Source organism: Mixophyes fleayi, chromosome 2 (assembly GCF_038048845.1).
Source record: "Mixophyes fleayi isolate aMixFle1 chromosome 2, aMixFle1.hap1, whole genome shotgun sequence".
In the NCBI taxonomy this organism is placed as follows: Eukaryota; Metazoa; Chordata; class Amphibia; order Anura; family Limnodynastidae; genus Mixophyes; species Mixophyes fleayi.
In genome coordinates this window covers 150,594,439-150,614,574 of record NC_134403.1, presented here as the reverse complement: position 1 = coordinate 150,614,574, position 20,136 = coordinate 150,594,439, and the positions used below count along the sequence as shown (strand labels likewise).

The window sequence follows — 20,136 nt, the reverse complement described above, 5'->3', positions numbered from 1 at the left end:
CAAGATAGAATGAAGTAACTGGATAGTCTGGAAAGTCAAGGTCAGACAGTGTAGTACACAGGGTGGATCCGGTGGAATAGCCTGCCAAGCTGAAGTCAGATGCCAGGAGAATCTTTGCAGAACTAAGGGAGGATCCAGAAGAAGACTCCAGAGAAGCCGAGTCAGAAACCGTGGAGTCAAGCAAAGGAAATAGAACCATAAGTGCCTGGAGCTAGAGGACCTAATCCTCTGGCACGTTAGTGGTACCAAAGCCTTCTTTAAATAGGGGATGAGGAGGAAATGCCAGACCAGCGGGGCTGACGCCAGAAGCCGCCGCCGTGAGCCAAATAGCGACACGCTTGCGCAGAAGAGACTGCCGGCAGGCTGGGTCTAGCTCATCTGGTTGCCCGACAACCAGACGCGACTTCCGGCGGCGACTTCAGGCACCATCCCTTTGCCTCCCCATCCGCATAGGGACGGTGCCTGACAGAAATTCTATATAAACAGGTCGATCCTCTCAAGAACAGATGTGTTTGTATTTTGTTTTGTTTCTTCTTTTGTTTTTTATAAATAGAGAACCCATCAGCTCAGATTTTGTTGTGTAAAAAGCCAAAACAAAAAAAACAAAAACACAACGAAACCGAGAAAAGCAGTGCCCAATATATGCATGTATAGAGCAGTGGTGCTGGATAAACCACTCTCAGGAGTTGGAGTGCTGTGATATAGAGAGGATGCCAACTAGGAGCGAGTATAGAACAATATGTGTGACCGCGTCTTTCTATGCTTTCCCCAGAGCGGAAAGAGCACAGAAAATCTACTTTTTATTCTACACTGACATAATACATTAGACACTATGGGGCATATTCAATGGTCGTCGGAAACGGGGAAAATCTCGCGCTCCGCGCACTATTACCGTTATTACGGTAATAGTGCGTGTAAAAACCGTTATTACGGTAGTTTTCTCGCTGGATTTCAGCTCGTAGCTTCCTGAGCAGTGAGCTGAAATCCAGCTAACTATTACCGTAATAACGGTAGTAGTTTTTACGTGGCGGGATATTCTAACCTATGGGGCATATTCAATTGTTGAATATCCCCGCGGCATTAAAACTACTACCGTTATTACGGTAATAGTTAGCTGGATTTCAGCTCGCGGCTCAGGGTGCTGCAAGCTGAAATCCAACGAGAAAACTACCGTAATAACGGTAATAGTGCGCGGAGCGCAAGATTTTTGGCGTTTCCGCCAACAACTGTATATGCCCCTATGGGTCTCATTTAGAATTAGGAGAAAATCATAAAAAAGGAACTAATTTGCCCCTTGGCACAACCATGTTGCACTGCAAATTTAAAATGTGCGGACATACCTATAGTTAGGAGGGATCGTGCCCAACTTTAATTTGTAAAAATTAAGATGTCCAATATGTTTGTGCTATATGCAAAAGCAGCTAATATTTTCCCTGTATGCAAAAAATAAAAGTATTTGCGCCCCTTGCACTGCAACGTGGTTTGTTCACAAGCAAATTTCTACCTTTTTAGCTTTGCTTCCAACTCTAAATGAGGCCCTATATAAATAAAAAATTATCTTATATCTGACAAATTCTCTTTAATGTTTATTGCAGTCTCACATTTACAATTAATTCTTAAGTACACTTTTACGCTGAAGAAATTAACCTGAAAAAAACAAAAAATAAAAACCAAATCCATTCTATGAAAAATCATATTTGAAAAAAATTATGTTTTTGTCTGCAAATATATGGTAAAAACAGCAGAAAATTGTCACTAGTGCTAATTAAATGGAAAACACGAAGAAAATGCAGTTATGTAACTGTAGTGTTCATACAGCTATTTTCCGCTATATCTAATTAACTGCAATCTTCGCACTCTATTTATAGATGCATTTAATTAGGAAAGCGCAAATGCAAATTAAAAAACAGATCTTGAATTTTCAGATCTTGAGTTTAGAGAGAGAATGAAATTCCAATGCAGTTACATTGAACAGCAACATTTGATTTGATCTTGTATTTACTTGCAGCACATGACCAACAAATCAAACTACTGCTCACTACAGGCATGAGCACATTTCTCTGCAAGCCAAGAGCCAGTGCCAAAAGTTAGGAGCCAGCATATTTTTTTTTCTTTCTAAAATAGCATACCATACCGAACAGCGACCATAGTATAATTATCTGAAATATTATATAGCACAGTGCAAAAGTATTTTAATAGCGGAGCCCAATATATTATATGCCAGCGGTCCCTTCCGCATTACTTTAACAGAACACACCACATGAAACCAGTAACACCAATCTGTCCATTTTGCAACGTCAACTACATAAGATTACATACTGCTTTCAAAGACAGAGAAGGAATTAGTGTTGGCACCTTATATTTTAGGTATATTCTATAAATTTCAATAAGTGAACCCCACAATTTCAGCTTCTCAAACTGTTAAGGTGGGTCCTCGATTTGAACTTCTGTCTCCTAAATGTAAACTTTATGCATCTCTACACGTATAGGAGAATTTAACACTTGACCCAAAACAAAACTGCTTGATCACAGAGGGCTCCTCAATTGAAACATATACAGATTTAAGGGTCATTTCAATTACTAGCAGATGTGCTGCCAGACATCACGCATTGTACAGCTGTGCACATCTCCAGGTACTACTATACCCGAACACCACTGAGTTTTCTGCACATCTCCATGGGGTGGAAGAAAAAATCTGCAATGTTGCCTTCCCGCAGAGTGCCTTCACGACCATTCAGGAGGCACTGCGGCACATTATTAGTAATTGAACTGGCCCCTAAAGAGTCTTCTGCTTTTGGTGTAAGACCCAAAGTAACCCTGAAGCAATTTTTGGGTTACTGGTTATATAAAAATGTTAACACTACTCTGAGCAATAAGCTATGGTTATTATTTGCACATAACACCTTGCAGTTGTTGCCTGTAAGTCTACCCATGAAAACATAACATTTGATATTCATTGAAAATTATAGGACTTATCAATTACCCTGTGATGTTAGGAAAACGCAAGTGACATCATGTCAAGCACGTCCTGAACACGTGGTGGTAACCAGCTCTTGAAGTGAGGGAAGCGGAGGGCTATCAACGGCAGACATTGTAAATAGAGCATGCAGTGTCCAAGAGGTACTGACAATCTAAACTATAGGCGCAAGGGGTCATTTGTATAGAAAGGTCCCCACATCCTCATTCCCATTTACAAGCTCTTGCAAACACTGCAAAAATTGCCAATAATAACATAGATTTTTCATGCCAGAGGGTAAGGGGCCTTTATGACATGATGCTTTTTATTTTTTTAATGCTTTTATTTTTTTAAAGGTTTATTTTTTTTAAAGGTCAAATACAAATACAACCCACATGCAGAGTTAACAAGCATATAAGTAATTAGACATCATATGGTACGACCAGCGGACATGATGCTTTTATTTTTAAGGCTAAAAAGCTAATTTTATATTGACATTTATATTGACTCTCCTTTGGTAACATGTATCTGTCTTGTGAGCTTTATAGTGTGGGAATATGGTGATACACTGGAACCTGTGTTACAGAGCCTATCTCTGTATAGACAGAGGATGCCAAGCTGATGGAAGGGAGACATTTGTACCCCCATCTACATCCAAAAAAGCGGTAAAAAGAGCTGCACTGTATATAGTTTTTAAAGTATGTCCTCTCCTCCTTCCAAGTGACAGAACCATAGGGGCTCAATGCTGGGGAGCTCTGCTGTTCCTGAGGTAATGTACCCCACTCACTGCAGTGTGTCACTAAGATGACTGGATGGCTTGGCAGGACACCAACAGTTTTGCTACTTGGAGGCAAATAGGGTAAGACTAAAAATTAACATGACTCCAGGTACTGCTGCGGCAAATAATAAATACATTCACTTATATTATTATTATTATCCTTTATTTATACACCACCATATTATGCATACTTGCCAACTCTCCCGGAATGTCCGGGAGACTCCCGCATTTTGAGAGAGTCTCCCGGACTCCCGGGCGAGTGTGGCAAAATCCCGGATCTGCCCACTTCCTAGTGAAGTGGGCAGAATTAGGTCACAAACTCCGCGATTCCTGGTGAATCGCGGCGTTTGGCCCCGCCCCCTCTGTCAAATGACGCATTTTGCGTCATGACGTCATGGGGGCGGGTCCAAAATGACACGGATTTTGGAGGCCCGCCCCCCCATGACGCCCACCTCCCCCGCAGGCTCCCGGATACCAACATTGTAAAGTTGGTAAGTATGATATTATGCAGTGTTTCAAATAGAATATTTAAGTATTCACATTGATCCCTGTCCCAGGGACTGATAGAAGTATTTAGCACACACTAGGATTCAATTAATCAGGAGCCAATTGACCTTCCAGTATGTTTTGGACCGTAGGTGGAAACCCACGCAAACATGGGCAGAACATACAAACTCCATACAGGGAGTGCCAAGGTTGGTATCAAACCCATGGCCCCAGGGCTGTGATGTAGCAATGTTGACTACTGTGCCACTTGCCATCCATACTTAAATCAAATCTAAGAATCAAGCTGTTGTTGACAAAGCTGATGTAGTTCAGAGCTAAAGTAAATTAAAATATTTTTTTTACTGAGGCATATAGTACCTTGCCGCTAACATGCCACTTCATATACTCAAGTCAGTCACACTTCAATTCATTTTTCTCACAAATAGGACAACATTCAGCAAAAAGGAAGCCAAAATTCAATAAATAAAACAGACAGGTTACCCACTGTCATGATTGCATTTGACATGAGCTGTGTAATCAGACCAGCAGTCGGGGGAGGGGACAGTGGAGGATATGTGTAAATGGAGCATGTAGTGTCTATAAGACAATGCCACACCCTGACAACAGGAACAAGTGGGTATGGAACCGATAGGTTTCATCCACATACCTGTTTGCGTGCTGGTGGTAATAAAATGCATGCATTTACTAGCATTTTTTATAACACCAGTTGGCAACCAGCCTTATATCATGGAGGGTTACATAATTCATATGTTTTCATTTTTAGTTTCAATTGAAATATTTTTAGCGTATTAGTTCCTGTGGAAACTGGCTTGCAGAAGACCACAAACACTAGATAATTTGGACAAAAACTGACCAATCAAATCAAAATCTGGTAGAAAATGTGAATAAAGTATATTTATAGAGGCATATTTAAAAACAAAAAATAAAAAATAATAGACACTTTATTTGAATGTGTGAAAATATTTCTATTTTAAAAAAGTTTACTTCATGAGTGGGAAGGATCAATGACTGCTAATCACTTGGGATGAACAAACTTGTGGTAAAAAAAGTTCCACAAAATATTCACCAATCCACATTTTCCTTTAAAGAGTTTGCATGTTTCGCTTGTGTAATGTGGCATAGTTTGTTCCTAACACACACTGAAATCATCATAGTCCCAAGGTCTGTTCATTCCACAAAATGCGATTTTAAAAATATAGCACGAAATGTATAGCAAAAGGAGGACTCTAAGATCTCAATCCTGGAACTTTGCACTTCTACACAACTGCCTGTGTCACTGCATAACTATTTGCACTACATTTTACTGTGATTTCTAATATCAATTACACTTTAAGGGGCATATTCAATTAGCTTTTGGATTCGCAGTAACGCGCGTTACCGCGAAAAAGTGAGCGTTCTTGCAGGTATTACGGTACCGCATTAACGCGGATTTTCGTACGCAACCCTATGGGCTGCGAACGAAAATCCACGTTATTGCGGTAACGTGTATTACGTTTCGCGGCCGTTCCGGCACGTTACCACGAATCCAAAAGCTAATTGAATATGCCCCTAAGTGTCAATTGAAGAACCTGCTTCAGGCAATAGCTTCTTAAAAAGCAATCATTTATTGCACACAATTAAACAACAACAAAAGTTTATAACCAGTACCAAGAACTATTACCTAGATTCTAAATAAAATTGCCTTCATCATTTAAAATGAATTGTTACCAATGATAACCAGTGTAACAATATAAGTATTGCATTAACGGAAGCCCTTTTTACATTTATCTAACATAGCTTGTACATATGACCCAAATGTGTGGTTTTACCATAGTGCGTCCAGCTATCCTCTGCAGAAAGCCGTCTGTTCACAATTGTTTCTGAAGACAGATTATGAATGAACACACTGTTTATGGTGGGCACTACTGACCTTTGTGACGACTTCGGCAGCATTCAATGACTTTAGTAACTGATTACATGGTTCATTTATTAAAGGAAGCAGCAGCTTCATTTCTCCAGCTAACCAGTAATTGAACAAGACTAAAATTACACAAAAACATGCATACACACAACTATCACAGGAGACAAAAATAATATCCTACAGTTTATCAAATGATGCAAAGTACAGGATTGGCCACATTGGTTCTGAAACTTAGTCTATTTTCAGAATCACATGCTATCCACACAAGTCAATTATCCATTTCCTTATCTTTGTTAAATCCATTGCGCATTACTCTACACATCATGAACAAATGTGGCGCTGATGTATAATTAACACCCATGCAAGAAAAAAAACTCTCTCAATAGTTTATGCACCAACAACACATCTAAAATTAAAATACGCTTAGGAGCCCAACATCCCTAGCAAAAACAGAGATTATATTCATTAGCTGAAACACACTAAGAAACACCTTTTACGGTTTGCCTACATCTGCGTCAGTGTTCTCCTCTGCAACTTTTGCCAGATGTGTGGCATCAACCAGTGTAACACTGCCCAACAATATTAACAATATTACACTGCCCCCACCAGCCTGTAATATTTTGCAATAATTATAATAAAGAAAAACATACTGGAGGTTATTGTCAACACTTATATTATTTATAAAGACTTCGTAGGTTATTGCCCACTTGCTGGCTGAACTGGACACATATTTTTTAATGTTTCCATGCCTGGCAGCTGAACCTATGCCTGCCTGGACTGGTCAGAATGGTGGTCAGTGGTCAAACACACTCTGCTGGCTGAAGTGATCACACAGTGCTTATTATAATAGGACTCCTTGAAGGACTCTAAGAGCCGGGTGGAAAGTAAAAACAACCGGGTGGTGCACCTGGGAAAATAGGTTTCCGGGGAGAACACTGGGCGTCTTTTATCTGTTTCTCCTCCATGTTTTTTACAAGTAAAGTGGGCAGATAGAAGCTCGCAAAGATCAGTTATTTGGAGAGATGGAGGACCAGTATTTAAAGCAACAGAAGAGGGGTATTAAAGATCTGCCTTAACCCCATTGAGATTTTAAATGCGTAAGTGTTTTGGCACATATCAAGACACAAATATTATATATAAGTTGACATATTTTAGGTAACATTGGAATTGCCTCCTCTTTTACTGCTGTGATTCTATTGTGACAATATGAGAGGGCCCCCTGCCAGCGTAACCACTTCATAAGATAACCAAACCAATTTTTACATTTCGGTGAATTGTTTTTTTTTTGTTTTGTTTTTAAGTTTTCCTACTTGTTACACAGAGCTTGTCATTGGTAGCATATTAAAACATAACTTTATTTTATGGGATTCATATAGGGGAGAAATAAGAAAAATGGGAAATAAATTAACATTAATATGAATTTTCCCATAGGCGTTTACTGGGTTAAAGTATCTAATTGTCCAATAGGGTTATTTTGGAGGGTTATTTTGGACAGTCAGTCATTCAGGAGAATGTGGGAGTGTCAAACACGAGAAACAGGATATGCTATTCTCACGCTAGGTAGTTTGATAGGGAAAGGAGGAGGTGGGTTTTAAATTTAATTTAAGGTCTCCCCAGCCTTCTACAAGCAAACGCCTACTAGATCTATGTTATATTGGCAATAGAGATCTGACCTTGTTCTCACTTACACTACAATTAGGTACCTTACTAATCTAGCAATCACTGGCGATGTCATCGTGACATCAGTAAATTACTCAGTGTTCCATATGGAGGGCCTTATGTAGAATTGGCCGCAACAGACGCTTACAACCGAAACATAAATTGCTGCCCATTTACTTAATATTCCGAGTTACAGGTATCTTAAAATATCTGCGACTCTGAATAGTACACAATGGGGGGAATTCAATTGGCCATGTTACTGTAAAAAGTAACGCGGCCTGCGCACTATTATCGTAACAACGTTAATACGGTCATTTCAACGCCGGCTTTTTGCTTAAAATAAAACCATTTTAATGGTATTAGTCTTAACAGCGTGTTAGTCGTGGCTGAATCCCCCCCCAAAGAGCGTATATTTTTGTTTTGTCGGTTCTCACACCAGGGAAAAGTAGTCTCTACAGATACATCTTTAGAGGAGTATCTGCAGCTACCCCTTCAGCATAGTAGGTCACAGTTGCACGGGTGCTGCATACAGCATTTTGACAACAGAGTCTCTTTGGTGTGATGGGAATGTTGTCGTCCACTCCAATTTAATCTTAGTCTAATTGAGCATAACATCGCTTCAGAGTCCTATGGTTTTTCCAGAAAATAGCTGCATTCTAAATAACTCCTCGCCATGCGTTAAATTCTAGTCCCTGTTTTTACCAGGGATGGGAGGCAAAACCTTGAAAAAAGGGAGGGAGCAGTCAGTACCATAGAGCAAGATATACTACTAGTTGTGAGCAGTTCCCTTTTAAGAGTAGAGTTTGGCTTTTACAGAAGAAATGATATACCACCTTTTTAGGAGTGTAATTTACAGAGATTGCTTTTTGTGCAAGACACAGAATAGTGTACTCTGGTTGGAATCTTACCCAAAGACCCAGTGCTGTGAGGCAGCAATACTAGCCACAGTGTGTATATGTATATATTATATATATATATATATATATATATATATATATATATATATATATATATATATATATATATATTTGAAAGAGACCGAACAGATCTTGAATGCTGCTACTACACTTAATTTTACACATCTCGAGTGCCGTATGACATTTTTTTTTTTATTTACTATACTATTTTGAGTAAGGCACTGGATCCCTTTAGGGAGTGCGCTCATTTATTTTTATATTCATCAGACCAGACCACCTTTTTTCATTACTTGATTGTCCAGTTCTGGCACTTATGGGCCCATTGTACTTTCAGCGGTGGACAGGGGTCAGAATGGGCACTCTGACCAGTCTGTAGCTACACAGCAAGCTCTGACACCTTTCAAAAATAGCTAGCATTAAGTTTTTCAGCAACTTGTGCTACAGTAGCTCTTGTGAGGGATTGGACCAGACGAGCTAGCCTTCACTCCCCATGTGTACCAATGAGCCTGTTGACAGTTGTCCTATCGTGGACCACTTTTGGTAGGTACCAACCACTACATACAGGGAACACCCCACAAGACCTGCTTCTTTGGAGGGGCTCTGACCTAGTCATCTAGCCATCACAATTTGGCCCTTGTCCAAGTTGTACAGATCCATACTCTTGCCCATTTTTCCTGCTTCCTACATATCAACTTCAAGAACTGATTGTTCACTTGCTGCCTAATATATCCCAGCCCTTGGCAGGCACCATTGAAACGAGATAATCAATGTTATTCATGTCACTTGTCAGTGGTTTTAACGTTGTGGCTGATCAGTGTGTATATAACACACACCCCAAATCAGAGGTCAAAGCAGCACAAACATAGCGGTATGGCATACCACCCGTATACCAGCCCACTTCGACTAATGTCTGTAGGATTAACTTACACTCCTGATTAAATGTTAAACTAGTTTGTCTTCACGTGCCATTTTCCATTGCTGAAGTAATATATACAGTATACAAGATTATAAAGTATAGGGATCCATTACATATCCTGCACTGTAGATATATAACATCATAAATTTACAACTTGTTAATGTTTAATAAATCCACTTGTGTGTAACATCAATTACAGTCAGAAATGATCACAGTGCCATATCTATTAACCACATGGTGTGCCATTCTGTTGTGACTATGACGGAAGCAACCTCTGTTAGAAGGCAATGTAATTGGGGTGAAAAAAAAAATCTCTGAAGCACACACAAAATATTACCAGGTTATTAACATATGAAGGTCTGATCTAAATTAAATCAATTAATGCTCAGTTTATAACACAAACACATTTGGCCTTTTGTGTTCTCCATTCTGTTGAGCATAAATAGATAAATTGTAGTAAGACAAGATTCATTTGCTTCTACTTGAGAATCAACAACAGACAGTAACACTATAAAACATAATTACGAAGGGACAGACAAAATGGATTCACAACTCATGTCCATTACTTAGACAATGGTAAAACACTTATAAATAGTTGTTCAACATTTAAATGATGCACTGATCAACCACAGTCAGTTCTTGAAGTTGATGTATTGCAAGCAGGAAAAAGGGCAAGTTAAAGGACCTGAGCGACTTTGACAAGGGCCAAATTGTGATGGCTAGACGACTTGGTCAGAGCATCTTCAAAACTGCAGGTTTTGTGGGATGTTCCCGGTTTGCAGTGTATAGTACCTACCAAAAATGGTCCAAGGAAGGACAACCGATGGACCGGCAACAGGGTCATGGATGCCCCAAGACTCATCGATGCAAGTGGCTAGAGAAGGCCACCCCATCTGATCCAATCCCACAGAAGAACCACTGTAGCACAAACTGCTGAAAATGTTAATGCTGGCTATGATAGAAAGGTGTCAGAACACAGAGTAACGCAGGTTGCTGCAATGGGACTGCATAGCCACAGACTAGTCAAGAGTACCCATGCTGACCCCTGTCTGCTGCTAAAAACGCCTACAATGGGCAAATGGGTGCCAGAACTGGACCATTGAGCAATGAAAGAGGGTGGCCTTGTCTGATGTAAAAGAAAATGTGATTCATCATGTGGACAGCGGGGGACATATGCATCATTTACCTGGGGAAGAGATGACACCAGAATTCACTATGGGAAGATGGCACGCCATTGGAGGCAGTGTGATGATCTGGGCAACGTTCCGCTGGGAAACCTTGTATTCAAAAGGATGTTACTTTGACACGTACCACCTACTTAAACATTGTTGCAGACCAAGTACACCCCTTCATTGCAACGGTATTCCCTGATGGCAGTGGATAATGCGTCCTGCCACACTGCAAACATTGTTCAGGAACATGACAAAAAGTTCAAGGTATTGACTTGGCCTCCAAATTCCCCAGATCTAAATCCATTCAAGCATCTGTGGAATGTGCTGGAAAAACAAGTCAGAGCCATGGAGGCCCAACTTTGCAACTAACAGGACTTAAAGGATCTACTGCTAACACATCTTGGTGCCAGATCCAAAGAAAACCATCAGAGGTCTTGTGGAGTCCATGCCGCGATGGGTCATAACTGTTTTGATGGGACAAGGGGGACCTACATAATATTAGAAAGTTGTTGGGGCTGATCGGTGTATGTGTGTTGCATGTTAAATAGCATTAATTGCACTAAATTAGTAATCATGTTCAGGGTAGAATGGATGGGAGGGAGGTAAAGGGGTGTCATCTGTAGAATAAGTTTTCATATGAAGGAGAATCCATGGAGGTAGGGCATTACTTTGTGGAGAGTCACATAGGCACTTTGTCCCACTATTCTCTCCCCCCAAAAAAGTTTCTGAGGACACCGATGGGCAAGTGAAGTTTTTAATCTTTCCAATTTACAGGACTCAAAGGATCTGCTGCTACCACAGGACACCTTGAGAGGTCTTGTGGAGTCCATGTCTCCGTGGATCAGAGCTGATTGACAGCACAAGGAGAACCTATACAATATTAGGCAGGTGGTTCCAATGTTGGGGCTGATCTGTGTATAATCTACAGTGTTCTCCCCGGCACCTATTTCGCGGGTGCTCCACCCGGCTGTTTGTACTTACCACCCGGCGCTTGGAGCCCAACAGAAATAGAATAAACCTTTGTTTCTCCTATTATTACAGGCACTATGTGAGCATTACAGCCAGTGGTGTGTATTAGACCACTGACCACCAGTCTGACCAGTCCTGGCAGGTATGGGCAATAACCTCCAACATTTTTCATTATTATTGCAAAGTATTACAGCTGCCCCCAACTGGCTGCATATGAATGCAACCTGGCTGAGAACACTGATCTAAGCAGACAACTATAATGCCATAAAAGTAATGTTTTCTCAGTCAACCAAAATAATATGCATAATATGAACAAATCACTTAATAGTTTCAAAGAGCCCTTTTGCTCACAGGCTAATGTTCCACAACTGCCAACATGATCATTTTAACTGGAACATAAAACGCATTGTCCACATCATCACAAAAGAATTAACCTAGACTAAGAAATATTTGATGATAAAAGTTTTTAGGATATTTTTTTAATTATCTTAACAACTTGTTCAGATGACCATTTTTGTATAAGTTGCTCACATCAGATTCCAAAGAGAACACAAAGGGAGCAAAAACTGAACTGATCCTAATGCCTGCACGTCTCTACCAAACAACCAGTGGCAGCATAAATCAGAGATCATAGTGAAACACAGGAAACTCATGCATGCACAATTTTCCAGTGTTTCAGTCTAACATGCTACTACCCATGTAAGGAACACAGCATTTTTTTTCCATTGTGTCGGAAGCAAGGTGTAAGCAAATGCAGCAAAAATATTTGTCTGAATGAGCCCGAATTCAGATCAGGTTGATCTTGTGGGAGACACAGGAGCAGAACACACTGTTTCACATTAAATGGATCATGTTATATTGTCAAGATTTATTCGTATTGTGCCAAAGTAATCTACAGCTTTTACAACTGGTTTGCAGGTAAGTTGTCAGAAGTAGTGCATGTCTGATTGATAAGATCAAAAGAAGACTTTGGAAGCAAATTGTCTCAGATGCGTTAATAAGTATTGCATATTTATGTCAGTTCCATGTCATTGGCTGTACGACATACAGTACTAAGAGGCGTTTCGGATGAGGAAATAGAAACTTGCAGATACATGAAAATCCATATGGACATTAACAACAAAGAGCAACAACTCAAAAACAAAACGTTATGACAATTTTGATCAGTGATGAATTTTATAAAATGCCCAACTGGACATTCGCATAACAATCACTGATCCACCTTCTATAGTGTTTTCCTTAAGCTTAATAAGCTGCAGACACATATTAAAGATGGAAAAACATACACAGAAATGCAATGTTCAGTGCCTAATATTCACCAACAGTGTTTTTATAGCAGCTTGTTAGAGGGCACTTAACAGCACCAGCCTGTGCATGCCAAGCAAATGTGTTGCAACATAACTATAATTACACATCACAATGATGAACTGATAGGAAAGACATCCTCCCTAAATGAAATAAACTTTATATAACAGTCGGATTATTGGTATGTAACATGTAAACAAAGGAAATGTGCATCAGTTTAAAAAAAAATGCTCAATGTCTTCCTAAAGCAAGAGAACTGACAACTCCAATGGAGGTACACATACTACATGTAGCACTACACCTGCCCACCAAGGAAGAAGCTAACCAACGTGTTTGTACGGTGACAAAGAGGTTTCTTCCAAGGAAAAAGAAAAAAAAAAAAAGAAAACTTACAGGAAACTCAAAGTTTGCACACAACTAAACTCATGGCAATTACATATAACCTGGGGAAATACATCTATGTTACTACACACATATGTCCATGTCACATGAGGACAGCTAGTACAGGCTGCCCCGGGGACCCGGACAGGAAGAGAGACCCCAGGGGAGGAGAGATGGGAAAGATGTGAGCGCAGCACAGAAGGGGAGTGGAGGGCGCATAACAAAGGCAGGGAAGAGATGGAGATCGGGGGGCACCGTGCTCGTTCACACAGCGCAGGGGGGTAGCCGGGTACAGGGATCCTGTGCTGGTCTGGGAGAGACAGGACAACACATCTGGATACATCACCTCCATCACACACTCACCTCTCTGCTCCGGTCCTCACCCAATCCCTCACGCCCTGCTATGTCGCCCTGTAACCCCGTTCACAGGCCCGGCACCTTCTATCGTTCTTCCCGTCGGTTCCTGCCCACTTTCCTCCTCCTCCTCCTCCTCCTCGAGGCTCACCCTCTCCGGCCAACCGACACAGCGCGCTCACCGGCTGTCACCTCCCGCCTGCTCGTGCACACGCCAGCGCGCTCCGGCGTTCTCAACAGAAACCGTCACCTGACATCGGTACTCTCTCGGGACCCCGTGTGTCACATGACCTGCCTGCAAGCCTAACGTCCTGCTCTATAGAATAATGTCACCCCATTGTGTAGGATGTGGGCTTTACCTAATTATATGCTCTCATCCCGCTGTATCATGAACTATGTAATAAACCTTTTGATTGCACATTGTTTGATAAAAAATAAAAATTCCATAACATAGTCACTTCTTGACTTTACTGCATTGTTGACAACATTTTAAAATAGTTTCCAGGTAAACCTGGTGCTGAGGAAGTGTGTGTGTCTCAGCCAGAGCCGTAACTTAAAATGTTAGCGCCCAGGGCGAGAAGGAAAACTGCCACCACCAAGCCTTAAAGTTTAACCAAATTAACCTAAAATGTTCCTAAACTGCAACTCCCTTCAGCATTGCGTTCTGGGCAGTTGCCTCTCTCACACAGCCCTAGTTACAGCCCTGGTCTCAGCATATTATATTTGACAGTCTAAGTCAGTGATGGACAACCTGATATACTTCAAGGACTACAATGGCTGTCCTCCAACCTCCCAAAGGGCTACACAGTACCTTTAATTATAAGAAATAATGATAAAAAAAAAACAATCTCGGCATCTCCATCACTCATCTCAAAAGCCCTTACATGTACTGGCTTGCTCCAAAATTCCACCACATGCCACTCGGACTTCCCACTTGTCACAAAATATCCCCACAAGAACTTGGATCTCCACTTGTTACAAAATGCCCCCAAATGCCTTGAGGACCCCCATGTACTCCAAAAATCCCCCACATGCCACTTAGAACTTTCTACTCAGACCTCCACACACCCAGAGCTCCCGCCATAGAGGAAACATTTCCTGCTAATTCTTTATTGAATTGATTGATTTATAATTCATTGAATTCCTATCAATCAATGCTTATGGAATTCCCTTTCTCGGACAATAAGACATTCCTCTAGTCTTCAAACCTTCATGCCTTCTCTGAAAACCCACCTCTTCAGATAAAGTTATAATACTCATTAATCACCCTGTTAACCTCCCTAGGTTACCCTATTACCACCCTTTACACAGTGCACACAAGACAACAACTCTTTCACCAACATTGCTGTGTGACTGGATCATATAGCTCACTAAGCACATTTTACCTTTGCAATCTGGCTGGACCAATATGCAATATAGCACTTAACCTCATGTTTCAAACTCCCATTATCCCATAGATTGTAAACTTCTTACTTATCTGTCTGTATGACCCAGTATTGTTTTATTACTGTGTTTGTTCCTAATTGTAAAACTCTATGGAAATTTCTGGTGCTATATAAATAAATGATGATGATGAGAAGCTATTCTCAACAACCTTTAGTACATCATCTAATAAATTATTAATAGCACTGATGTTCAACCCAAAACAGTGGAGAGCAACAGGCTTTAGTAAAAATATTTACCTTTAGTCCAGAGCCCGCAGAGGAAGGAGGGAGAGCACGAGGTGCAGAATACACTGTACTTCCTCCTCCTCCGATTGGATATGCTGCGCGACCTCACTGCAGTGTGCAGAGGGGTTCTCATGACACAGAAGCCACTGTTTACTTATACTCCGCTTTCTTGTTAAGCAGAGAATAAGACTGAACATGAGGTTAAGTCTTATTCTCTACTTTATAAGAAAGCAGAGAATAAGTCACAGCGGAACACAGAGCTGAGGCTGCAGGCGAAGTATTCTTGGGCTGCTTGTTGCCCACCACTGGTCTAAGCAAACATTGGCTTACAATCTACATCATGGTATGTAGGGATCCCGTTGAAGCATGAAAACCCTGGCAATCGTCCAAAGAGACTCTGCAGTAGTTTCCCTATTTACTCTCTCCTCCAAGGCCCACAAAGTCCCCACTCGGCTTTCAAAAGAAAGCCAACTGGGTTATTGAACATCTATTTCCACTAGTGTTCCCTATTCGCCCTTTCATAAATAGATGCCTTACTGCTTTGTGTATAACAGGTAGACATGGTACTGTGAAATTTAATATTGACCTCTTTGCAATACTGAGAGCATCTTAGTGACCAATATACAATACAGAGACCAGTCTAATGACCCATGTACAAGTCTGGTGACCAATACACAGGCCTCTACTGAAGTGTCACAACTACTTTGGGGTGCAAATATAGTCTGGCTGCTTTCACAACAGCAGACGCATATATTTAATTTACTTTGTGTGCTCCGGTTTTCTCCCACACTCAGACATACATGGTAGGTTAATTAGTTGCTGTCTAAAATGGACCCGAATGTGTGTGTGCTTGTGTGTTGAGGGATTTAGACTGTATGTTCCAATGTGACAGGAACTGATGTGAATGACAAATATTCGCTGTACATCGCTGAATAATATGAGGGTGCTACATGAATAAATAATAATAATAACATGGAATCCTGCCATTCCCTAACTGGGACACTGTAAATGAAGTTGAATGTACAAGATAGAGAATAAAACAACTGTAAAAAAAAAAAAACAAGTGTACATTTTAAATGCATACCATGAAAAGGTAGTGACGTTCTCTATACCTATAGAGGAAATCCTATGAAGGAGATTTTTAGAAACGTGCAATTGAAGTGTAAGGACTATAAGCACTAGAAAATAAGATAATGATTCATTTACCCTTTATTAATAGTTTATGTACAAAGGTTTTGGTGATTTTTTTTTGTGGATTTGCAAACACTTTAAAAGTAATTATGTAACTCAATTTGTATTTTATTTTATACTACTACATAGACTATTCAGATATACTGCCACATGAATGTGATATTCCTGATTTCTGTTTCTTTCAAATGTGCCATTCATTCTGCTTTGTGGCACTGTATAATTTAATGATGCACTGTATGTGCTTGGCTTACATATTTTGGAAGTAGTTTTTAGATAATTTCCATGAGACAACAGGTATATCTAATAGTATCAAATTCTTGGGACCAACAACAGAAAACAGCTAGGGGTAAATGATTCACTTGGCGATTACTTAAAACCTCAGAGAAATGGCGGTTTGCCGTCATCATTTCAGACAGCAATTTTAAGTAACCGCCGATTGATACATTTACCGCCTAATCTCATATAAATATAGGGATCACCCAGTGGTGGGATTGAAATAAATTAACAACCAGTTCTCTGCACTAATGACAGTGTTAAGTATAAAAAAAGATATCAATATAGAGGCAGTTATCTAGTTGTTTGTGTATAAAATGTCTTATTTTATGCTGCTAATATCGAGATAATATTAAGGAGTCATTGTATGCCACACAGTAGTGCCCCCATCTCAAATTAAGCCACAGTAATGCCCCCAGTACATATTATGCCACAGTAATGCCCCTGTTCATCACACTCTGCCATACTGCTTTTGCCTCCCTTCACACTCTGCAATGCTGCTTTTGCCCCTCAAAACACTCTGCCATGCTGCTTTTTCCCCCCTTCCACTCTGCCATTCTGCTTTTTCCACTCAAAGCACTCTGCCATGCTGGCTTTGCTCCCCACTCCACACTCTGCCATGCTACCTTTGCCCCCTTCACAATCTGCCATGCTGCTTTTGCCCCTTCACACTCTGCCATGCTGCTTTTGCCCCTCAAAACACTCTGCCATGCTGCCTTTGCTCCCCCTTCACACTCTGCCATGCTGCATTTGCTGCCCCTTGCTTCCGTTCCTTCACTTACCTTTTCTATCTTCTCTTCTTTCTTCTTGGTTGCAGACTCCTCTCTGCGCCGCTACTCACTGAACGTAGGCCTTGATGATGTCACGCCCCGACATTCAGTGCGGACGGAGCAGGTAGGAGGAGTGCCGACGCCGCGGACAGGTGAGTTTTTTTTTAATTATTTTTTTAAAGGAGCCTGCTCCCCCTACCAACGAAGATGGTGGACTCAGCCTGTAGTCACCGGTTTGCCGAACCGAGCCTAAAATTAGGGATCGGTTTTGGGGAACTGGTGGGAACTGGCTGTGGCTGGGATCACCTCTGAAATTGGAGCCCCAAGATAAATGATCTCTCTATCCATAAAATATCAATTTCATTACAGGAAGAAAAGTGGAAGTTTCATAATTCCTGCCATTTGTGAGATACTCAAACTCTCCAATAACTCTTTAGTCAAGAAATTTACTTTGGCGCTGCCTATTTAGCTATAAACTCACTGCTATTGACAAAAGGAAATGGTACGGTGGCACTGTCATTGAATTTCACACTTCTACTGCCTCCTGCTTGTGTTGAGGGAGGGATTTGTGTTACAGAATATTTTTAGTTCGTAATGGACACCTTTTTGAATTCATTTTGATATTGATCATCTCAGTGCCAATTGTGGACTTCTGCAGTTTTCAAGAGTACTAGCACTCTGCAAGAGCTAACTAGATCTTAAGTTCAACAGTGTTAATAAGTAACAGATCAGAAGACTAATTCCACTGTATTTTGAGCAGGGTGGACTCTGCCCTGTAGTCTACAGTAGATAATACATCTGATAGTAAATCCCTTTTATGTGAGAAATTGCTAAATATAAAAGCAAATGAAACTTTTATGCAACATGCTCTATTTGTAAGGGCTATGCCATAATATATACATACATGATGCATATATATAAATATAAAGTTTTAGTGATCATACACATGTAAATTGAAACACAATGCTTGTTAAAATATTGACAAACCCAATAACTTTGTTGTCACTTTTAGCAAGGCTTTCAAAACATGTTCTTTTAGCCTTCCTGCTGCATATTGTACTTTGTGCTTAATTATTGACCCCATAAAACCCAATTATATTGTACCAAGCATTAACATTCATGGACAGTGAAGATATTGTTGAAATTGATGTTGAGGAAAGCAAAGCAAATACACATTTGTCAGAAAGTGTGTCTACAGGTCCATTCACTTGAGCATTAAAGTGAGTTAACTAGGTCTTGAGAACACAAATTGAACAACCACTGCTCTTAATAGCCATGTATAAGAGTCCTTAAGCTTATCATATTACATTTGTTAATGTCTATCTAAACATATTTAAATGTAATGTAATACTTATTATAATATTTAAAATGTGTATGTATGTATGTGCGTCTAGCATTATCACTATTCTGTGTTTTGTTAACGATTAAATGTCTGGATTGGCTACACGTTGGCCTAGCCTCTCCTGCTTCAAATTTGACTACACATGACCAGACAGAAGTTGGCTGAGCGGAGATATTCTGTTGACAATATAATACTTCTAGCTCCCCACAATCCATGTCCTGCACCTCCTTGTGTAACCAGTTTTCAAGACTAACTGCAATATGCGCTCTGACGCTTTTAAAACAAACCAAAAAGACACATGTTAATTTTAAATTGCATTTAATCTTTCCTTAAATAGCCTAACTTTCCCTGCAAGTACTAAGGGGGGTATTCAATTGTCAGCTAGTTTTTTTTGTGGGACCGCATTAAGTAATTTTAACGCTGTTTTTTATAATTTTCGAGCGGGTTAACTTTACCCGCAATTCAATTCCATTTTTAACGCTACTTTTTTTCCAAGAAACGGTCCTCTCGCGCTCCAGTAGAAGGTCTATTGAAAGTATAGGGTGTACGAGAGGCAGCCGCGTTAAAAGCTATTCAATTGTTTTTTAATGCGGCGCGTTAAACAGGAAAATATCCTGTTTTATCTCGCACCTCCTTGGGGTGTGTTAATAAAAAACCTCTGAAAAGTATTTGAAATCATGTAATAATGTGGGAAAAAGTTAAACTTATGTTTCTCACTAATGCCTAACTTGTGTAAGTTGATTTTCTTATGAAAAAAATAATGAAATAAAAAAAACATTTAAAAAAATTAAACAATAAAATCACTAATTAATTATATTTGTATGTTTTTGGTACAAATATGAATGTAGTAATGTGTTTTGACATGGTATAGATGATTGTATGGTAAAAAATAGTTCAATAACAAAATATGCTAAAGAAATTAAAATAATGTAGATATTATCAATGTGTATCAATGTGTAATGCAATCTAATGTATGGAAATGTATGCAAAACCTTTTTTTTGTGTTATATATGACCGCGTTAAAACTCCCCTTCACTCCCCTAAAATCTGGCAAACACAATTTTTTACACGCGGGG

The 20,136-nt window shown here is 40.1% G+C and overlaps 1 protein-coding gene across 1 annotated transcript in view; it reads right to left on the bottom strand.

The window, feature by feature from the left end:
- The window catches only part of NCK2 (NCK adaptor protein 2), a 41,413-nt gene extending 27,278 nt beyond the window's left edge, over positions 1–14,135 (bottom strand). Inside the window, exon 1 of the mRNA XM_075200244.1 lies at positions 13,824–14,135. The gene's annotated coding sequence lies outside the window, so the exon portion shown is untranslated. The remainder of the gene's footprint in view (positions 1–13,823) is intronic.
- Positions 14,136–20,136: the final 6,001 nt, after the last annotated feature.